Genomic DNA, 7,747 nt, shown 5'->3' with positions numbered 1-7,747 from the left:
GAACACATGCAAACAGGAACAGAACAGAAAAGACCCAAATTAAAACTAAACATATCCACGACAGAGGTGTGGACAGTTATTTTCGTGGCTGACTTTATTGCATATGAATTTATAGGAGTTTCCCTTTCAGACACAATATTTATGGGAGGAGAGTATTTAAATAAATCACGCAGCATGATTTACTAAGGTTTGCGGCAACCCAAAAAGCATGTCTCAGCCTATTTTGTGCTTGACATGCTGTGATAGTTGCTGTAGGAGGAGGAGCCGCAGAGAACAGAGAGCGTGTGATAGAAGGGAGATCATCTTCTCCACTCGTCTTCATTTATTTGGATTGCCAGAGGAAGAAATTATCTGAACAAATCATGACATGCTGACCAACAGTATGACTGAGAGTTTGATGTTACTTTTATACATACTGACTAGTACTGAGTAACAACAAAAATAGTTTTAAACAAAGCCATAGCGGAACCAACTGTTGAAAGTCATGAATGAATCAGCCTTGTTGAATGAATCAGTTGAGTGAATCATTCAATGACTCACTCAAAGATACTTGTTGCCACCTTCTGATTAACACTTATCCTTCCCATTTTGGCCAGAAAGAAGAGAAGCAGAAGCAGGGTTAGTACAGCTGGATTTTGTTTTATTCACTTACAACTTCTTACATTTTCAGTTTTAGTTCATGTTTTATTTACATATATGCATGACATAAAATGGGGTACACAGCCCTGTTTCACTGGGGCAACAATAATGAGCAAAATTAGTATACGTATTTTTTCCATTTTCACTTGATGCGATCTGTGTCATGATCTCAGTGTTCCCCTGTGTGAGGACTTTTGTAATGTCCTGTCTTGCGCCATGTGTTGTAGTTCTTTGTAGTCTTTCTTGAGGATTCGTTTTCCCCAGGTATTGCCTGTTAGCCTCTCCCCCTTCTTATCTTGTTAACCTATATTCCCTTTGTGTTTCTCAGGTTAGTTGTCAGTCGCTGTTTTGTGGTAACATGTTCCTGTCTTAAGTTTCCTGGCTATCCTGTGTTTGGGTATCTTGTGTATTACTATCATTAAAGGGATAGTTCACCCAAAAATGATTTACTCACCCTGAAGCCATCATAGGTGTATATGACATTCCCCTTGCAGACGAATACAATCAGAGTTATGGCAACCGCGAAAACAGGTAGAAGTCTCCATTTGCTCTCCTTTTAATCTTATTGCTATCTACGAAAGCCAATTGACCTATCGGTAAGCCCCACCCACCTTAGTTACCGTTGCGAACTCGGACAAACAAATGGAGTTGCTAACTGTCATTCAATGACAGCTGTCAGTGAAATATCGTGGGTAACAAGATTCGTTTGGAAGTGAGGGTTTACAGAGGTTTACGGTCACGATCTCAGATGAACAACATCCAGGATCAGATTAAAGATTAAGATTAAGATTAAATTCATTTACATTTAACCAGTTTAATATGGGGAGGCACTGAATTGTAGACCAGTCTGTACATGACGTGAGAACAGTTAGCTATTTAGGTTTGTATGTTGGCATGAGCTCACTAACTTTAATTGTAACTTAATGAGAGTATGACAAGCAGAAAATTAAAGGTTTTTCCTTCAATGGGATTGGGGTTGAATCCTTAGGGAACCAGGTTACTGCGCTCACGTCATTGGATTTAATACACAGCGTAATCCAAAGCAGACATTTTGTTTGGATTTAGGAAATTGAATAAAATAAATTTCATCGCCCATCCTCTCAGGATACATGGAATCAGTGTTACAAGTACCTCAGGCACATCGTTTTACCAATTTTGTAGCATAAACGCCATCAAACCGATGAAACCTAAATATGTCTGAGTTCCCCGTGTAACTGATACTCAGCCGCCATTGGCTCATCTGTGCTCGAGGGGAGGGGCTTAGCGATAGGCCAATTGAGACATTCAAGAGTTCTCGTTATTGATTTTTCTTTCCTATGAGGATAGAGGGAAGAAAGGACATAATACTAAGACTGCAAACAGATGATTTTATTAAATACTTCAGGGGCTTTTCAAGGAATTGATGCCATACCAAGATGAGAATGCTGATGAACAAAGCTAAGCATTCAGACGCGCATGTTCTACCGAGACAAAAGCAGAGATGCTTATTCCAGGAACCTAAAAGTACATTCCCAGAGCTGGAAACATGGATGGAAAGTAATCAAGCTGTGGAGTGATGTCATCTTGATGAAAGACACATCATCAGGGAGCTGGTTGGAGCTGGCACGGGTTGTTGCAAACTGAGCTACATCATACTAGAGCACAACATCAAAGCAGGTGCCAGGCTCCTATAGACGTGTGCCAGCAGCGTTTACGACCATGACATCTCTCTGGCACAGCACAATGGGCTGTAGAGTTATGAAGACATGCAAAGTGTGTATTTTTGTACCATTGAGACAAAAGCTCTGAAATTTCACACGGAGAATGAAATGTGATTTATACAATACATTTTAAAAGATGTTTAGATATAAACAACACACGTTACCTCACCTGATTTGTTCCAGAACCGATTGGTTCTTATGATAATGAGCTTAAAGACTAAATTTAAACTGTTGAATTATATAGAGCGATCGTGTCTCTTTAGAGGACTTGGGAGGAAACCACACGATTCATATGGATTAACTTTTTGAAACGTGAACGGTTTTGGTGAATCGTTCATCGGAGGGATATATATCTCTCAGGTTTCGTTCAAATATCTCAGTTTTTCTTTTTGAAGATGAACGAAAGTCTTAATGGTTTAAGAAAAAGAAGAAGAGAGTAGTAAGTGGTTTAATCTCATATCACCTCTGATAGAGATTTTTGAATCAGGCCTAATGGAAGGTGATTCGGTCAGTCTTGGTAGGAAAATGTTAGCATTGATCCATTTCAGGTGTCTAATTGTGCTTCCTTTGAGTCATTCATGTACAAATCTGTTTATTTAATAGTTTTTTGGTAAAGCTGCAAGTCATTTGTCCTAGTTGTCCTGACATACAATATTCTGCACAACTTCTAATTTCCTTAAATATTTGCTACAGAGATGAAATGAGTGCATGTTAGCATGAAATAGGCTAAAATAAACCACAATTATCAACATCCAACATATACAACACACCCTCTAATACTCACAGGTTGCATTATTGCTGTAAATAACCATATCAGTGACTTTTTGATTGAACTTTGCTCACTGTAGTGTTGGGTTTCTTCTAATCTCATGTTCAGTGTAACTCATAGAGTTACTCATATAGTGACGACAGACAAGAGGATGAAAATGGACACTCATGTCCAGCGTGATGAGGATGTAGTCAAAGCTTTTAAAGGTAAACTGAGAAGCCAACGAAATTCGAATGCATATTTATGCAAATTATAATACACATATTCAAACATGGGTGCAAAAATGTTAGTTAATCATTGGTTAATTGTATATAAATTCTTCTTCCCTTTCACAGATCCTGTGATAATGCAGTCTTCAAACACTACAGTGTCTGAACCACAAGTCCTCAGTTGCAGAAAATGAGTCGAACTCAGAGAAGCGATCGTCCACTTGAAGATGAAGATGTGACATTCAAACTCTTCTGTTTCTTTGGTTCAGCCATTTGTAGGCCTACGTTTGTAAATAATGCATTATTCTCTTCTGCACATTGTTTTTAAATTACAAAAAAAAAAAAAGAAGCATTTAGTAATGTAATATTATAGTGTACTTTTCAGTAATACAGGTATAACTGAAATTTTCTATACAAAATTTGTAGAAAGAGCTCTGCCATAGCATTTCACTGATCTTTCATTTATTATGATGTATTGTGTTCAAGAGATTATATATGCTACTGTACTTTTATAATGTACTCTAGGTATTTATTTTGCAGTGTACACAAGATAGTATGTTAAAGTTTTCTTGCTTTCAAAGTGTGTGTATGTCTTAACATTTATATTTCATTAGTTTTGCACTTTTAATATACCATTTTGAATACGAAAAAAAAACAGCTTTATAATAAACGTGTAGTGTAAAGCTATTATATTTCTAATCAGCTGAAATGCTATTGAAGCACATTAAAATTAAGCTTCTATATATATTCTAACTGTAGTTTAAGAAATATGAAAATAAACTGTGTAGAAATACACTTAAATTGCACTAAATGTACTTGAAGTGGTTCCATTTTAGCACAAATTAATATATTAAAATATATTGCAAATAGCTTAAAAATTTATCTTAAGCATATCTTGAAATACACTTCATATAATTGAAGTTTCTTTTTAAAATAATATATTTAATACAGTATAGTATAATTTAAATATATTAAGTATAGGCCTATGTCCAAAAAAGCACAATTTATATATATTTCCTTTTCACCTGAGGTAGTGTCTATTTACACTGAGCAAATAGATGGTTTTGTTGGCAAAGTCTATTTACTGTGATTCCGTCTACCAAATCAAGCGACAGAATATTGCCTCAAGTAAGTACACTCAATTTCGCTTTCGACACAACCAACCATAGATATCAGCCTTTTCCCGATCCTATTCTTCTCCCTATTATCCCATCACATATACGTATGAGCTCGGAGAGGTGTTTCTTGTCAATAAAAATGAAGACAATATTCAAAAAGTGGAAATAAACAGCCTAAACATTATTTAATAGCCCTAAAATTGAAATTACGTTGATCAGGCTGGCATGTCAGCCGTGACACATGATACTCATTTTATATAGTATCAGCCACCATTCACACAAAGTATAAATATCATTCAAGTAACACTGTTTACTCTCTTTTTTTTTTGCTATCACTTAGTGTAAATAGCATCAAATACTATTTGCACTTAGTAGGAATGACCTCTCCCATATGTATATTTATATAACATTTTCAAAAGTAAAGGTAAATGGTATTGAAATGTGCTTGCTAGGTGCTCTTCATGTTTGTGGTTGCTAGGGTGTTCTGGGAGGTTGCTAGGTGGCTGCTTACAGGGTCAAAACAGGTTTTGCTTAGCTTATTGAACAATATTCATGTGATGCTTTACTTAGACAACTCGAATTAGATATTTTCTTAGGTGAAATAAAATACATTATACACTCGAAAAAATCTTGTGTTTTTTTTTGTTTTTTTTTACCCAAATCCTGGGTTGAGCCTTCTGGGCAATTTTTTCAGTATTTGGGTAGTTTTTGTGTTACCCAGTTTCTGGGTCAGACGTAACAACCCAGTGTTTGGGTAGTTTTCTTGTGTTACCCAGATCTTGGGTCAGACATAACAACCCAGGGATTGAGTTATTTATTGCAGGCTTTTTGCGACCTCTTCAGGAGAGAGCGGTGCAGTTCCGTCAAAATGGTGCATGTCTTCGGTAAAATACAGGTTTGTGTACATTTTATTTGTTCCATAAGTTCATTATTGTACTGTATATTTTTTAATTTTATGCAAAGCAACATACAGGGGCGCGATGTGAGTCACCTAAACGAGTGTCGCGTTGGTCTTTTCGCGTGATGGAAAGCCTGATGCCGTACATAAACTTTTATGATTTTATTCGAAAAGATACAGAATATAAATAAGGATAATGTTAAAATATGTTCTCAGAACCTTACACTGATTGTTTATGGACAGGTTATGGAGTCAGCCGCCTGAAGTTAGAAGTTCCCCCGCTGAACACGACACAAGCTCCAGCACGAGATCCAGTGCTGGTACGGTAGAAACGGCACAACAGAGACTGGTCGATTACAATTGAATTACGTACAATTGTTTAATTTGTACTTCTAATATGAATTATGTATGAAAAATTATATAAAATAAACAATACTGTAAAAATATGATTGAAAATAAAGGAATTATCATGCAAGCCAGTGGTTGTATCAAGTATTTAAAACAAGTTTAGAGGATTTAAGTTAATCCATAGACATTAATTCATGTATGTAAAAAAGAAAAATGAATCAACTATGCTGGGTTAAATAAACAACCCAATTTGCTGGGTACAATTAACTCAGCTCAGTGTTTTTTAGTGTGTATGCAAGCCATAGATCAGTAGACGATTTCAGTTGATAAACACGTTTTCTTTAGACTTTTACAATTCAGATTTAGAAACCGAAGATTCATGACCAAAGACTTTCTTGACACTGGTCAGTGTCAGATTAGGACAATGCCAATCAAATAATATAAAGCTAATATTTGCTTTCCACCCTCTTCTTATTTCCACCTATACAAGCTGGTAGAGAGTGGCGCTTTGGGGCTCAGCTGTGTCATTTTGAAGGGGCCCACAGCATTTCGTAGACATACACACACACACACACACGCACGCACATGCAGGCCAACCAAAACACTTTTGGCTGGAAAATACAGTGCAAAAATAAAGTTTCGCTAGCATCACAGGAGCACATTTGATGTGGTTTTACTTGGATATCTCAGAAAATAAGGGACTTCTGCAAAACATTACTAATACTAACAGACAAATGGTTAAATAAAAACAGGATTTGATCTGCTGCTTTAAAGATTCCTCTGCCTGTTTATCCACAGATCAACCGAGTGCGATTCCATTTCTAAAATACCCACATCCACACAAACAAATTACCCAATATTATCCATACATACAAATTAGTCATCTCCCATTTGAACTAGTATACAAGCTGTCAACTTTACTCTCATAATCTCTCCATGCCAGGGTACGCAAATGGAAAGCCGCGCAGTCTTGAAGTAGTTAGTCTTCCTTCATGAAATGAGGCATCATCTGCAACCAATAGAGACACTCTGGTTACGAAAGGAGAGCCTGTTTGACAGATGTCTCCTGCTCTACTGAAGCCCACTTCCTAGATGGCACCTCATGACTTATGTTTATGGTCAAGTTTGTTTACTGATTCAATGGAGAGCACACAGAACACATTAATGGAGCGTAGAACATGCCAAAAAAAGACCTGAATAATGTTTGTTTGCTTTTGTGTCATACTTATATTACAACATCTGATGCTCTAAAATACTTTTCACTAGAGACTTACACCACATTACTGATTCAGACTCTTCAGGCTTTAATGGATTATCATACTCAAGCTCTTTGTAGATTAACACCATCAAATGCAGAGTCAAATTCAAGTGTGACTCTAACTCCAACAACGCCCTAAGATGCAATCATGCACGCTTAACCCTGAAACCATACCGAGACGTTATACTGGAGCTCAACCCGCCCCCCCCCCCCAAATTTGGTGTCACTTTAAAGAAATCTGTTAAAGAAACTTCTTAGTGAATTACAAAGGTTTTATAGATGGTGATCTCTGCTTTGTTCTAGGAATGAGGACTTCCACCTGTTTCTGATGATGGGAGCTGGAGCCTGTCCCTTTTAAGAGCTTGATCCTTCTTGATCTCTTTGATGTAACTTGACCTAACAGTTCCAGCGAGAAGAATTTGATGATTTTGGATGGGCTCTTTTAACTAGCTGCGTAGGAGATATGAGAATTAAGCAAAATGAGTAGAGCCAAAGTAAGGATGGATAAAACTAGGTTAGAAAAACTGTCAATGAAGTTAACATGAAACACCAGTTGCAGCTCATGTTACTTCTGTAATCTGACACGTTTCCACATGAAACAAGATATTCAATTGGGAAGAAAAAAATGCAGAAGAAGGATTTTTTTTCTTTTTTCATTGGAGATGGATTAGTTTGTGAAAAGTGGGCATTACATACCAGAATGATGCCAGGTGGTTTTATATATGGACTTTTAGTTTGTAGTGTTATCTTCCTGTTTCCTGTTCAACTTCGTGATTTGCTGATTGTTCTCATCTGTGTCTTGTTACCC

The sequence above is a fragment of the Rutilus rutilus genome (assembly GCF_951802725.1).
Source record: "Rutilus rutilus genome assembly, chromosome: 1".
Taxonomy (NCBI): domain Eukaryota; kingdom Metazoa; phylum Chordata; class Actinopteri; order Cypriniformes; family Leuciscidae; genus Rutilus; species Rutilus rutilus.
Note: the sequence above shows the minus strand (reverse complement) of the source record.